The sequence below is a fragment of the Ambystoma mexicanum genome, chromosome 4q (genome assembly GCF_040938575.1).
Source record: "Ambystoma mexicanum isolate Mex_15411 chromosome 4q, UKY_AmexF1_1, whole genome shotgun sequence".
Lineage (NCBI taxonomy): Eukaryota > Metazoa > Chordata > Amphibia > Caudata > Ambystomatidae > Ambystoma > Ambystoma mexicanum.
Window position 1 is genome coordinate 628,515,294 of NC_090928.1, and position 15,368 is coordinate 628,530,661.

At 47.7% G+C, this 15,368-nt stretch overlaps 1 protein-coding gene across 5 annotated transcripts in view; it reads left to right on the plus strand.

Moving 5' to 3' along the window:
- SYS1 (SYS1 golgi trafficking protein) overlaps positions 1-15,368 on the plus strand; it is a 49,760-nt gene that overhangs the window by 1,460 nt on the left and 32,932 nt on the right. The window contains exon 2 of one of the 5 annotated variants that reach the window (XM_069608178.1): positions 14,465-14,643. The exons of the other annotated variants lie outside the window; for them this stretch is intronic. The gene's annotated coding sequence lies outside the window, so the exon portion shown is untranslated. The remainder of the gene's footprint in view (positions 1-14,464; positions 14,644-15,368) is intronic. 5 annotated transcript variants of the gene reach the window in all.

The window sequence follows — 15,368 nt, forward strand, 5'->3', positions numbered from 1 at the left end:
TGGCTTACTTAAAGTCCCTTCCATGGTGCCTCCAAGTATCAAAGATTGATGATGCCACTTGTGAAGCCATTTCTCATGGTGCAATCCATGGGCACATTAGAAGATTTGCCTATATTTTTTTTTTTCCAGAGAGCGCCCGGACAGCGCTCCAACAGATGAGTTTCCTGCATCTGTAATGATTCGTAGGTTTTATTCTTTTTGTTATGGGTTAAAATTCCATCTGCCACTAATGTTAGCAAAAAGTAATGGGACTTTTTCTTGTCCCCCTCTTTCCCCCCAACTATTGCAATGCTGGATACTCCCCTGTATTCAACGGTCTCAGCGTTTATGAAGGGAAGATGTCGCAATAACTGTATTGGAAGTAGTACCATATATAGGAGAGGGTTCCCTGGTAAACTTTTTTTTTCCTCATTTCCAGCACAAAGAAAACGTATTGCATGTGGAAACGTATGGTTCGCGGGATAATGTTTTTGCACAACAAGACTTTCTGTGGTGTAAAATGGTACCACTGATTGTGTTTTCATACAGCAGGCTGACGTGGATGGAGTGTATGACATGAACATGGCCGTGCACCACATTCCAGTTTAATCATCCATAAAGTTTCTTAAAGGTACCCCACATCTCATGCCTCCTCACTCATTTCTTGCACGTGATGGGAGACTCTTTCCCTGTCTGACGGGATCACTAAACTATGCAACCAATCTTCATATTTATTCATTTTATTTATTGTGCACTTGTAAGGCGCTTATACAACAAGTAAATTGTTTCAAAGCGCCCACAGTGCTACAGGGAGGTAACATGGGAGTAAAATCGGATACACCACTGTAAGATAGAAGCGGACATACTAGGCCTTGTGAGCATTCAGAACGTGCAGGTGCAGAGAGAGAGAGAGAGAGAGTAGGGGTAGAGGGTAGGAGGTAAGTGCTAGGTGCATCAGTTGGGAAGTGCTAAGGAGTGAGCAGCTGTCAGTGCCTAGGTGGAGTGGTATACCACCAATAAAATAGGTAAGTGCAGGTCAGTGGGCGCCAAGGCAAAGCGCTCGGAGGGGCAGAGGTTGTAGGTGATTGGGTGTGGGAGGCCATGACCCATAAGGGCCCTGGTCACTCATCTCGGCCGCTGTGAGGTTTAGCAGAGGAGGGAGGAAGGGAAGCAGAAGATGACAAGCAAAGTCTTGAGGAGCTTCCGTAATTTGAGGAGATCCGGCTCAAGACGGAGAGGAACGTGGATGCTGTTCCATAGGAGGGAGCCTGCTGAGCAAAGAGATTTGCCACAAGCTTGCTATTTAGTGAAGCGTTTAACACACAGAGTTGGTGCCTGAGGAACGTAAAGATCTGGAGGGAGAGTATTTAGTGAGAGCGAGTGGCAGATAGAGTGGTCCCTGGCCCCAGACAGCCTTGGGGATGCTGCAGAGGGATTTAAATTTGATCCTTGCAGCAAACGGGAGCCAGTGGAGAGTTTTTAGCGCTGGAGAGATGCAATCCCTAGGCTTGAGGCCAAGGATAAGTCTTGCAGCCCTATTCTGGATCAGCTGGAGGGGTCTTGGAGAGGACAAGTGTAGATTAAGGAAAATGCTATTACAGTGTCCATCCTAGAGAGAACCAGAGCTCTAGAGACATTGAGCTTCTGGGGGAAAGTGAGAAAAGGAAGAATTATTTTGAGGAGGTGGAGTTGAAAGTGGGACTTCTTGGCAAGGTCCTGAATGTGAGGGATGAAGGAGAAGGAGGAGTCGAAGATGACTCCAAGGTTTCTGGCTCCAGCTGAAGGAGAAGATGGCCAGAGTGAGGGAAAGAATCAATCTTGCTGGCATTGAGGCAGAAATCATTGGAAGTATACCAGAACTGGCTGGCAGATGGACGTTAGGAATGATGAAGTGAGAAGAGGATCAAAGGGAAGTTTGAAGAAGAGTTGTCATCTGCATAACACTGGAAGTTTGAGCAAAAGGTGGAAATGATGTGTGCAAGCAAGGTCTACTAAATTGTGTGATATTGACTTATACAAGGGTGATATGTTTGAGCTAATCAGCCACTTATCATCTGCCATCAATGACACTCAATATTTTGGCCCCGGAAAAAACGAAGATGATGAAAGCTGAAACTACTAACAAAACCCGGTTCTGTGATAAGATTATAGTAAGAAAAATTAAAAGAACATATGAGCGAGAATGGAGGAAGAACCCATGTCTGATTACCTTGGAAAAATGTAAAACATCTGTCCAAGAGTACAAGAATGTTATAATTGAGTCCAAACATAACTTTTATAATGCTTGCATTGATAATGCTAAATCTAACTCAAAAGAATTATTTAAAATTCGTAGAGATTTTGAAAATCATACATCCTCCTTTCCGCTTATTTCCAAGTACTCTGTCTGGTGCCAACAAATTCAGGATGAATTTATACACAAAATACCTGGTCATCGTTTAGCTGTTACCAATTAATTGGCCAACCTTGACACCAAAAAATACTATCAATGCAAATCACCAAGATAACATCTCGTCTGTTAATCCTCTGAAATTTGAATTTCATGCTTGTACCGAAGAAGAGATTAAGGAGATTATGATTACCATGAAATCCACATCTTGCCTTGGTGACACCTGCCCGTCTGATATATTAAAAGGTTCCATGAATGTTTTGTTACCGTGGATCACTAAAATGAACAATTCTTCCTTCCTGTCGGGCACAGTACCTGCAGCTCTGGAGGTATGGGTTTCCTCCCTTTTGAAAAAGGACTTTCTTTACCTAAACTATAGATCCATTACTAACGTGCCATATCTATTGAAAATCTTTGTGTGCAGCTGCAGACATTTATTGAGGAGCATAAACTCTCCAATCCGATTTTCGTGCCCAGCATGGCACTGAGACTGCTGTTTTGGACCTCAAATCAAATATTTGAATTATTGAAAGACCTTCTGCGCTGCAATTATTATTAGATCTCTCAGCAGCATTTGATATCGACCACAGTCTGACTTTAACTGTCTCCAATTGTTCTGAGAATGCAGCAAATTGGATTGCGTCTTTTCTGGGTCACATAATTTCTAGAGCAGCAGCTGATTCAAGCCAAAGCTATTTCCAACAAATGCACTGTTCCGCAGGCTTGTAGCTTAGACCCCCTTGCTTTTTAATATTTATATCAGACCTTTTCTTGATCTTCTTGAGGATCGTGTTGTTCAATTAGCAAATTATGCCGACGACACCCAGATCCCTTTTGAGCTCTTTGTCAATTATAAGAAGGATGTAGAGCCTGTCAATTGCATCTATTTTGAAATCCAAGCTTGGAGTGCATTAAATTAATTGGCTCTCAATGACTCTAAAACAGAGCTTCTTATGGGCTCGAGTCCTGAACCTCGCCCAGCAGTATGAATCTTTTGAGGTGACTGGTAATGTTATTCCTGTGAGCAAATATGAAACCCTGGGAGTGATTCTGGATGCCAACCTCTCAATGAACAGGTCTCGCAAATCTGCTCATCCTGTGGACATGTAACCAAACTATTGCATCAGATCAGGCCATACCTTACACTAACTTACAGATCTCTTCTGGCATCCTCATTAATAAACTCGCGATTGGATTATTGCAATACTCTATTGATTGGGACATCTCAAGGAAACCTGAATCGGCTACAAACTGTTCCGAATGGAGCCGTTAGGGCAGTATTTGGCTTGTCTAGAATGGATCATGTTACTGCTTTTAGGAAGAAACTTCCGGTGAAGCAGAGAATCTGGCATAAAAACCTCTCTCTCGCCTATAAATGCTAATGCGCCGCACTACCTCACTGATAGATTGGTGAGGAAATAATCTTGCAGAGGGTTACGCTCCTAAGAAACTCCAGCTTAATCAGCCGAGAACTCGTCTAAAAAACATTGGCGACTGCAGCTTTGAATTTAATGTTCTACGTGAATGGAATGCTCTGCCCTTGAACATTAAAACATCTCGATCAGTTTTATATCTTTAAGAAACCTGTGAAGACATTACTTTTTAATCTACCTGAATAGAATTTCGATCTAACTCACTGATGCTTCTTCTCTCTCATCCGTCTCTTGAGCACTCTGAGGCCTATGGGCATGCAGCGCCTTATATATAAATATATATATTGGGCAAGATAGTTGTTAAAAAGCCAAGGAGAAAGGTTGGAGCCCTGGGGGACGCCGCAGGTCGAGATGGAGGTGAGGGAGGAGAAAGCGCCCAGAATGATCTGGCACAGACGGTCACTGAGGCAGGAGGTCAGCCAGCTCAGTGCCCACTCCGAGATCCCTACGGTATCATGGAGCCGTTTTATGAGGATGGAGTGGTTGACCGTATCCAATGCAGAGGAGAGATCAGCTGGATAGTTGGAATCGAGAGATGCGAGCTGTTTGTCACAGGTGTTCAGAAGAGCAGATTCCATGCCTCTGGATGCTCGGAATCCCTATTGATGGCCGTGGAGGCAATCAACGAGTTCAGTGTGCTGGGTCAGTTTGGGGAAGACCAGCTCTCAAAGAGTTTTCCAAAAAAAGGGGTGATGGATGTGGGGCGATAATTAGCTGGAAAACATGGGTCTGCAAAAGATTTTTTTTTTTTTTTTTTCCAAGAGGGGGCGCACAAGGGAGTGCTTGAGGGAGAAGGAGAAAGATCAGTAGCAAACGAGTTGTTGCAGAAATCAGCAAGTGCTGGGGGCAAGAGAGCCAATATTGTCCTTAATGGTTCTGGAAGAGCAGGGGGAGACCTGTTTGGAGCAGACAACTCTGGTGACCTCATCAGGTGTGTCAGGAGAGCAAGGCAGGAGGAGGATGGGAACCTATAGGAGGTGGGGCCAGGGGAGGGGTGAGAGGGACGCAAGGGTGCTCAGGATGTCCTGAGTTTTTGCAGTGAAGTGTGAGGCCAGTGCGTTGCAGAGGGACTGGGAGGGAAGAGGTGAGCAGGAGACTGCGGAAGGGTTGGCTAGTTCCCTGCAGATTTTAAAGATTTCAGCCATGTTGGATGCACCAGAGACGCGAGCCTGTATGTGGGCCCTATTTTTGGCACGGATGGAGAGTCTGTATTGCCTTTGGATCAAGTGACAGGTCAGTTTGTCAGAGGGAGAGCTCGAGGCCTGCCACTTCCGTTCCCCACTCTGCACTTGCGTTTCCGGGTTGCAAGTTTGGAGTCGTACTAGGAATTACGGTTGGAGGCATGTTTCAGGCGGATCCTCATGACTGTGGCAAGAACGTCAAGGGTATTAGTAATGGTAAGATGGAGGTTGCTGAGAGCAACGTCAGAAGTAGAGTCTTTAGTGTGGAGAGGGGGAGTGAAGATGGACGCGAAGGCAGCAGCAGACCATAGTTTCTTTGGGTGGATATTCTTGACTGAGGTAGGAAGGCTTGGGGGAGGTGCGGTCAGAGGGTCGAGAGGACCCAGAGGAGAGAAGAGTGCTCTGACCAGGAGAGTGGGGTGGAGAGGGATCAGTGTGGATGAAGGCACCAAGAGTGTGTCCAGCCGAGTGGATTTGACCAGAAGGGAGAATGGAGAGGGAGAGCGAGGTGCAGAGGTCGCAGAAGAGTGGATGTTGAAATCGCCCACAAGAGGTTTAGAAGTGGTTGAGAGGAGGAAAAATTGGCCCATTCAGAGGGGAAAAGCGTGGTCGAGCCAGTAGGTCTGTAGGTAGTGGCAATGGTCAGTGAGGAGGAAGGAGATGACCGGCTTGCAGACCAGGCTTTCAAAGGAAGAGTAGGGCTGGGTGAGTATGAGGGAAGAAAGAACCCACTCATGGAAGATCAGAGCAACTCCACCACCAGCATGATTAGGGCGATGCTTGGAGATGATCTTAGCCATTGGGGAGAAGGTAGTCCAAAGCAGTGACTGAGCTGGCATTGAACCATGTCTCGGTAAGGGCAAGGATACCAAGGTCAATGTCTTCAAGGAGGAGGCAGATGTCAGCAGAGTGTTTGATGGCAGAACGAGTATCAAGTGTAGCAAGATGCAAAAGGTCTCCACCATTGAAGGTTTTCAGAGGAGGGGTACATGGGCGTGGTGCACCCGTAGGAGGAGGGGTGACAGAGTGGAGGAAGAAGTAGCAGGTGTGAGAAAGAAGTTGATGAGGCATGGCAAGCGCCGGTCAAAGAGAAGGAGGTTGGATTGAGGACCCTGATCCAAGATAGTGCCTGTCTGATGGACATTAATGATACACCTGAAAGATGTGAAGCCCGCCAAGAGAACTTCCTGTTCGGTGCCACCATTAATGGGAGAGGATGTGTTGCCACCATTAATGGGAGAGGATGTGTAAGGCGAGAGCATAGAATGAGGTGAGGAGTCCATAGATCTGGTCAGAGAAGAAGATATTGGTGAAGACCTATCTGGAAGTTGCACTGACATAGGTGAACATACATAAGTGTATATAGGTTTATGTTGGGAGTAGCGTTTCCCTCTTTGCCTGCTGGACTGTGTGCATGTGGTGTCATCAGTCTTTCCTGGAATGTTGAGTGTGTGTATCTGCTGGTGTTCTAAGAGTGGCAGTTAGTGGTGGCCTGTTTGAGAGATAGGGTGCCGGTGGATGTTTTCCCAGTCTTCTACTTGAATATCCTTAACTTTGTTCCTGAATCAAGTGTATGCAACCTGTACTGAGACCTAACTAGTAAGAAGTTACTGCGCTTCTCTGGAGGCCCAGTGTCTTCTGTACTCGTATACTCTACTCGCAATACTGGCGGAGAGACTTAAAAGAACTTATCTGAGTTGTGGACCGAGGCTGTGCTGGGGGGAAGGCACACAGCAGAAGGCAGGAATGTTTTGGAAGAGGACATCTGCTCCCCACAAAAGGAGGAGACTCTATCTATCTCTCTCTCTCCAGTGACAGTTTAACGGCACTTCCAAGGAGAGTGGCAGTGGCTGCAGAGGGCAGTCCAGTGTCTGTGGAGTCTGCTGTCTAGCAGTGGCTACGTCTTAGGCGAGGCATTTTCTATTCTGCTGGGGGCAACCACGCCGAGGCTGTGGAGCACATTTGGGATGCTCGTGGTGCTGTTAGCTCGCCAGTCCTGGTGATCAGCAGGGGCATAGAAATTGCCTTTTCTACAGCGATATCAGGCAATGGCGACTTGTTTCTCCTGTATGGTGAAATATGTCGCACTTTCGGCATGGCCGTGCTGGAGCAGAGCTCTCTTGGGGAGCCTGTGCGCTCTGTCAAAGTTGTCCACGCGAGAGTGCGGCAGCAACTGTTGGCGTTTGGGCTGTGCTTGAAGATGGTGCGGCTGCGTTGCAGGGTGTTTTTTTTGGGGGTTTTTTTGTGTTTTTAAAAATAAAAATTAGTAAAATCTTTTCTTTTTTTTTTCTCCGACATCAGTGGCTCGTCATGGGCTGTTTTTGGAACTTTTACCTATCTGTGCCTAATGGCCTCTGTTTAGAGAGAGAGAGAGAGAGAGAGCGGCGAATGAGTCCTGTTGCAGGCCAGGTCAGCAAATGTGGGTCGGGTCTGCTTTAGGGATGTCGCAAGGCCCGGTGATAGGAGTGCGAATTGCTCTAATGTGGGCGATGGCTGCATTTGTGATGCACAGCTGAACAATTTCAGTGCCGATAGGGTAGGTGGGGGTGTTGCCATGACATTTTGAACTCGCCATCTGAATGATGTAGCTGGAGGGTCTTTTGGCAAATTAGGGACGTTGTACTTGTGCTTAAATGGACGGATCTATGTGATCACTGCGCCGCCGTAACTGCGACGGCTGAAAATGCCGACACCAGTTACGGCGCGGCGCAGTGATAATATGGATCACTGTGCTTCCCCCCCCCCCCCCCCGGCCTACATTACCCCTCCCAGCTCGCCCACTCCACTCACCTTTAGGGCGGCACACGCAGAAGTCTATCTTGACCAAAATCTCAATATGAGAATGCATGTAAGTCTACTTAATCATATTACATCGGACTACTAACTCACATAAAACCATACCTCTCCGTCAAGAGCACTGAGACTATCGCTAGAGCTATAATGGGTTCTAAGATCTACTATTGTAGTAGATTGCTGATACGAGCCAACAACGACGAATCGCCATACTACAGGTTATTCAGAATGGTGCTGTCCATGCACTTGTTGGACTTAAAATAACAAGATCAAGTCTGAGGCTAGGAGGGGTCTACACCGCCTCCCAGTGAGTGAAAGCCAGGATCCACTTCATGTGCTCACTATTGTCCACGAATGTCTAGAGGGATCAAACCCACAATATATTGCAGAAAGGATCACCAAGAAACCTGCGGTAAAAATCAGAAATCCGATAATTCTAACCTCCTTATGGTACACACAGCTAAATTGGCAAAAAACCAAGAAGTGTGCCTTTCACACAGCAGCGCCCAGACTATGAAATTCAATCCCACATGAGCTCAGAAGGAAAAAATCCTTGGCTAAATTTAAGAAGCTTAAGGTGTACCTTTTTTAAGTAGCACCCCTATTAAGCAGTTTTATTGGGACTTTAGGTCCCCTCTGTGAGGTCCGCTGTTCATTTGTGATTTTTCTTTTTTAAGTATTATCGTATGCGCTCGTATGCCTCCGGGCCGGTTTGGATAGCGCGATACAAAACCTAATGGGTTTATGGGAATTTTGGTGTTCTACCCTAACATGTATGTTCTTTCGCAGTTTGGTTCTTATTTTTATGACTAGCAAACTTTACTGCATGGACAAGTGCCAAGTTTATAGGGTGTGCTATGTTTAGGGCTCTCTGACTAAAGTTTTGCCACATTAGTGTGGATAGTGTTGAGTTTAAGTGAGTTGTTTAAAAGTATAGTACTGAGTGCAAGACCTCATACGTTTTATTTCTTTGTTTAGAAGGCACGCCCCTAAACGCTCACACCAGAAAAAATAGGCCCGCTAGGAAAAAAGGCCCAAGAAACTCTTGCAAGGATAACTATTTCTACAAAAATAGGTTTGCAAGCAAAGACTTGTGCTGCCAGGGAATGTTCTGCCGAAAAAGGGTGCACGCAGAAGCTTGAATGGAGACACTCCTTACATATAGTGGAAACCCACGTGGCTAGTTGGTGCGACCCTATACATGGTGGCAGCCACAACACTGAGCGCCCCCCTGTGAGCAGTGCTGAGCCGACACAGAGGGAGAGAAGAACACGAACCGCGGAGCACGCAAGCTCACTACAGAGAGCAGTGGCTCGTGCAAACGCAACTGCGAGACCCAACTCGCAGACTTCAGCTGACTCCCCCGCCCGCCTTTTGCCCATCTTTGTCTCCCTCGCCACCGCAGCGACTGAAACGCACAAATGAGGAGAGGGAGTACCATCGGGAGGCAATTGAGGGACACAAACACTGGGTGGGCCGTGCTGGCGTGCAAGGGCCGGCGGCCAGATTGACGCCTGGTCGGACTGCGGCCTGTAAGCTCTGGGCAGACACCACAAAGACAGCAGGACATACGCCAGAGAGTGGCCTGGCCGGACCTGGGGGCAAACACCTGGCCAACCCCAGGCATAAGTGAGTGGGTGCACACCACCTAGATTGAACCCACCTTCCCAGAGTGCCATCACGCTTCTGACCCCACGGAAGAGCTACAGCCGTGGCACATAGACACGCAGCTCCAGCACAGACATAGAGGCGCAACAGGTATTCAGGAGCGCTGACACTGGTGGCACACAGTAACTGTCATTGTGAAGAGCTGCAGGACTGGAACAGCAGTGTCGGCAGATGCAAGAAGATGGGAAGAGCCTGCTCCTAGAGTGTGGAAAGCAATAGGTGACCGCTGGCCTTAGATGGAGTGCAGATCAAGACCCTCAGATTAAGACCCTCACAAGAAGAGTGGAGAGACCAATGATTGCCAAATAAGCTGGGCACGAAAATTGCTCTTCAATGGCAGAGAAAGGTCGGAAAGGAAAAGGACGACAAACTGTCATGGAGGCCTATACACAGAAAGGGGGCGGTAACCTGAAATGGGGGGGAACTCTCTGGCCAGCCTCTCTTGGCCCTCTTTCTGCTCCCACCTGTGAGACTAAAATCCTCTGAGTCTTCTTCGACTCCACACTCTCCTTCTCTCCTCCCATCTCTGCCGTCTCTAAGAAGTCACACTACCAGTTGCACCTCCTCAGAAGTATTCTTCCTTTCCTCTCCTCTCCCCCCCCCCCCCCCCCCCCCAGAAGTTCACTGTCTCCAGAGCTATGGTTCTCTATGGGCTGGACTACTGCAACAGCCTCTTTCTAAATCTGCCTACTTCTACTCTCTGCAACTCATCCAAAACAGGACTGCAAGACTTGTCCTTGGCCTCAAGCCCAGGGATCGTATCTCTCCAGGACTGAAAACCCTGCACTGGCTCCCAGTGGGAGCAAGGATTTCAAAACCGTCTGCATTGTCCACAAGGCCTTCTGGGGCCTAGGGCCTCAATACCTTCAACTCTCTCTGCCTAAATATATTCCTTCTCGAGCTCTTCGCTCATCCGCCTCCAACTCCCCCAAGGTTAGTCACTTCTCCAAGCAACACGTTGGTTGTAGATCTCCTTTCTTCGGCTGGGGCCTCCCTCTGGAACAGCCTACCTGAAACTTGATGAGAACCATCTCCGGTTCTGGAAGCACCTCAAAACCTTGTTCTTCGCTTCTGCTTTTTCTCCTCTTCTCCCCTGCTGACTTCCTAGCTGAAACTGATTCGGCACTGGTTACCTGGCCACCCTCTCATCTCGGGCCCAGGTACTCTTTCTCCAGCCTCCCCCATGCAAGTTGCACCTCTGCACTGCCTTCCTGCAACCCCTGCACTTGGGACTATTTTCTGCATCCCTAACAGTCCCACCACCACCTGATGCCTGCACTTATCCTTGCACTTGCCACCAATGGGCCGTTTTCTACTTATTGTTTATTCTTTTTCCCATGTACTGCACTTTCCCCTCCCCCTACCCATGCACTTGCGTGATCTGATAGACAACGATCCTACTAGGCCAGGTGTCAGTCTCCCCTCTGTTCCCCCCTCCCTAGCCTCGTGCCTTGAAACACCTGTGATAGGTGCGTTATAAACGCCATATATCGTATTATCTACCACAATGCCACATTTTAATCGGGGTTGTCCTAGGTTGAGGTGACAAACTCATATGGTCTTTGTGTTTATGTATTTTTGAGTATTAGTCCTATCACTGTAGCACAGGGGGTTTTGTTGGGTAGTTCTGTTGGTAGATTGTTAGACCCCGGGATGTTGGCTGAATGGCCAAGTATAGCAATATGATCTGTGCTCTTTTGGAGTTGTGCGCACTCTGCCACATTACTACAGATTTCTCAATGGGGCCCATGTATGCCTTTTCTCTCTGATGATTGTTCAAAGTCAGCCGTGCTCCTCATTCCTGCATCACAGGACTAGAAGTTACTGAGTATTGACCTGTCTCTGTTTTGATGCTTGGGGGCACAATGTTTTTGAACATCGTGGTCAATGTCTTGGTAGTTCTGAAAAGTAAGTATATAACCTCTGTCTTGGCCTGTATCCCTGGTGGACCTTCAACTCAATATTGAACTGCCTAACGGCTTAGTAATGACGGAAGCAGGGCCGTCTCCTGTTTCCCATGGATATTTCGTATTTGCCCCTCCCCCCCCCCCCTTCAAGTTGATGGCTTTTTGCAATGGTAATCTATTTTCTGGGGGTGGAGTGTCTGCCGGATTTGTTTGTATTTTTTGACACCTCTGTTTTCGGCTTGGAGTGGCTGAATTTTGTTCGGGTTGTTACCCTTTATGCCAGGGGTCTGCAACCTTTGGTTCTCCAGATGTTTTGGACTACAATTCCTCCCATGTCCGGCTATTAACTAAGCTGGTTGGGAATGATGGAAGTTGTAGTCCAAAACATCTGGAGAGCCAAAGGTTGTAGACCCCCTGTCTTAGGCTAATTGATTGCCAGCACTCTGGGCATTTCATGGATTATTTTTTTGTATGTCTATATTTGGAGATAAAATTGTTAAGGTGTAGGCTACAATCCATACATAAAGTCACTGGCCACCTCCGTCATGAACATAAACACAGCACACCATATCTTATTCGCCTAGAGTCGATTGCCATTATTCAGTGTCTAGTGGTGAGTGCACATTTTGAGGCTTACTGTCGTTTTCTGGGGCTTGATGTTGTAACCCCTAATCACTGTTTAAGCAATAAGCCCTGGGGCCCACATTTCTTTTTTTTTTTTTTTTTTTCTGTTCCTTTTTCTGTTCCAAAAACATTTTTTTAAAATGGCTGCCAGGGAAGGGGAAAACAGTATGTTTTCCCTTTCCATGGTGGACATTGATATGATATGGCATTTATAACGCACCTGTACAAAAGCGTTTCTAGGCGCGACAAGACAAGAAGGGGGAAACGGAGGGAGGACAAAATAACTATCTTACTAGGCCTTGTGTCATTCAGATTGTGCAAGTGCGGCGAGGAGGGGAAGGGGGAAGCGCAGTTAGCTTGCAAGCGCAGCCAGCGAGTGGCGTGCAGAGAAAAGGGACGGTAGGGTTGCAGATACAGACCCTTAAGTGCTGGGGAGCCCGAAGGCAGGCACTTTATAAATGCCATATAATCATGTTTACAGTGCACCTGGTTCACTATCCTGCAAGGTACTGTGACTATGATGATGATTTTGGAGGCCGTTCGTTATTACGTGTGGATCCCAATTCATTCTTGGCTCTCCTTGATTCTCAATAATTGTAATTGTACCTGGTTCACTATCCTGCCAGGTATTCTTTCTCTTGGGTCCCAGACCCCTTTGGTTTCTTTCTCTTGGGACCCAGGACCCTTTGGTTTCTTTCGCTCGTGGTTTAGGCAGCCCTGGTCTCCCATTCTCCCAGGCACTGCCAGAAATAAAATTACTCTAAATGCCACTCCTTATTGGATACGGGTCCCAGACCTGTGTCCCACTGTGGTATAATCTCTCTGGAGGGGGGCGGGTTCCCAGCAAGCCTCCTCGTTTCCCAAACCTCCTCTGGTTGCTCACCGGTCTGTCGGCTGCTTCTGGGTCTCTCGCCCCAGTTCGGATACCTCCTACCCCGTCCAAGCTCTGCAGCGGCTTCCTGCTCCAGGCATTGCATCCAAGGTGGGCCCTGCCTTCCAGCTCTCTATCAGCTGGTGCTTCTTCGTCCTGCTTCCAGACACACCCAACCACAGTGGAGCTCTCTGGTACGTGTCTGCCAATGGGTAAGCATTAGCTCCTTGATTGCTTTATTCGGGTCCTCCCCGGGGCTCTGCCACTCCCAGTTCCTCCATGGAGGATTTCTCTCTCTCTTTCTCTCTCTCTCTCTCTTTCTCTCTCTGTTTGAATATCCCTGTTCTATTTCAGATGTGTCTCAGCCAATAGGAAGTCTAGAAAGAATAGACCGCTCAGTATGGTTTACAGAGGTGCTCTTTATTCTTCTGCACTTCTTCCTCATCTCAGTCCTGATCTTGAGGTCTTGCATTGGGTCAGATGGTCTTTTCCACATCTCAGTACCTAGGCATATAGGTCCCTTGAGGAGCACACACTCTTCCTCGACCCAGTTCTTCCTACTTTACTAGTTTTAAGGAAATCGATCGATCGATAGGAACACTAGGAATGGTCTTGTAGGTGGTTGGTGAGGAAGGTGTAATAGGGCTAGGTGGGCTATGGGCATACCATGTTCTCCCCAGGTTGTCACTTATCCCATGGGGGGGCTTCCCTCTGCCATGAGATCCACCCGCTGAGTACCACTCCCAGGGGGACTATCTGGTAGCGGCCTCACCTCCCTGGCCTCATAGGAAGGAGCTTCTCTAGGGGGGAATTGACGACATCCAGGATTTGTCGCACTGCTTATGAGAATTTCTGCGCAGGTAGTGATCTTTGGTTATCTTTGAGCTGCAAAGTTTTGAACAGAGCCTCGTAGGATGTGGATTCTTCAGGATAGTGTTGTCATTCCCCTCCTCCCCCTGAGAGAAACTCCAGTAATCGGATATCTTTTCTTACTTTTCAAGTTGTCTTGGTCTATCAGCTTGGGTCAACCAAATAACAGCGTACGTCTGGAAAGCCCTTCTCAAGCTGCACCTATGATTCTCCAACATTTCCAAGCTTGTGCCTCATTATGTCCTTACTAAGATGTTTCTGCTACTGGCCAACATCCATATTCAACTTCAGAAACACAGCCACCAAGATTACTTAAGCACATTTCTTTGCTCGGGTAGCTTTCCTAAAGCGGAAGTTTTGTATATTGCAAGCAAAATGCATGTTAGACAGCACAAAGTGCTCATTTTACAGGTAATAAGTAGTGGGTAATGGGCCCGCTCAGCCCCACACTTCTACACAACCAGCAGTGGTCGAAATAATAAAGGTGAAACGACACAACCGATTTATATACCTCTTTCACCTCATTTGGTAACCTAAGCCAAAGGCAGGTTATACTGCTGCGAGTCAGTGCATATGCAGTTCATTGGTTCTAAAATAAAAGCATGTCTAACCAAAGCTCCATTAAAAATAGGACTTTTAATTAAACTAACAAATGCACACAACCAATAAACATCCCTGGCCCACCCAGAGCACTTTTGAAGCATCAATAATTACTTTTTTGTCCCTTGTCCTTCATATTCCTGCTCCAGTTCCACTTTCTTCTGTCTATGCCAGAGCGTCTGGGATTTGTGTCCTGTTCTTCATGTGTACGTCGTTTCGCGAGGGAGGATCCCCACTCTCTGGAGTGCTTGGGCCCGGAACACCGGTGGGACTCTTGATTCTACTGCGACTCCCTTTCTGTCGGGGGACTCCAGTGTCAACTTGTCAGGTGGGTTGAGGTGTTCCAGCAGATTAATCCTCCACATTTACAGCAGTTTATTGAAGTAAAAAGTAAGTTCCTTCCTTTGTAGGCACCCTGGCCAGGGGACTCCTTCCTGGGACCTTCTGGTTCCGGCAGGGGCCAAAGTGGCTCAGGTACCAGGGATCTCCCTTGAGGTGTCGTGAAAGGGATCTAACCTTCCCTAAGGGGGCTGCCAGGACCGGATCGTCATCTGGGGTTCCCCACCTGGGGGTTAAGGTGAAGCCCAGTAATTCTGCAGCTGTTTTCACAGGGGTAATTCCTGAGGTTTCCAAATCTGGAACTAAGTGTACCAAGACTCGCCTTGAGGTTTCCGTTAAGGAAACAAAACGGACCGCGGTTACCCCTGAGGATCGGGGGGGAGCTCCGAGGGCTCTGGCTGCAGGAGGTGATCCTAAGCCTTCCCACACTCAGGCCTGTGGTCTAACCGATCCTGCTGAGGGGGCAAAGGAGGCAGTTAAACACCTTTTTTATTTCTTCAGCAGTCTCTAAGGGGTCGCAAAAGCACGCTAGATCTGCTAGCACCCTGGCTCTGCCGAGGTTCCATGTCACAGGGCTAAAATGGAACATCAGTCCCCTGATACCCCTATGGTGACAACGGCCTCACTGACACCTATGACGCAGTTCACCTCAGGCAGTAACAAAATGGCGGTCCAACCCCCGCAGTCCGCGGATGCCATTTTGACTAATTCTCA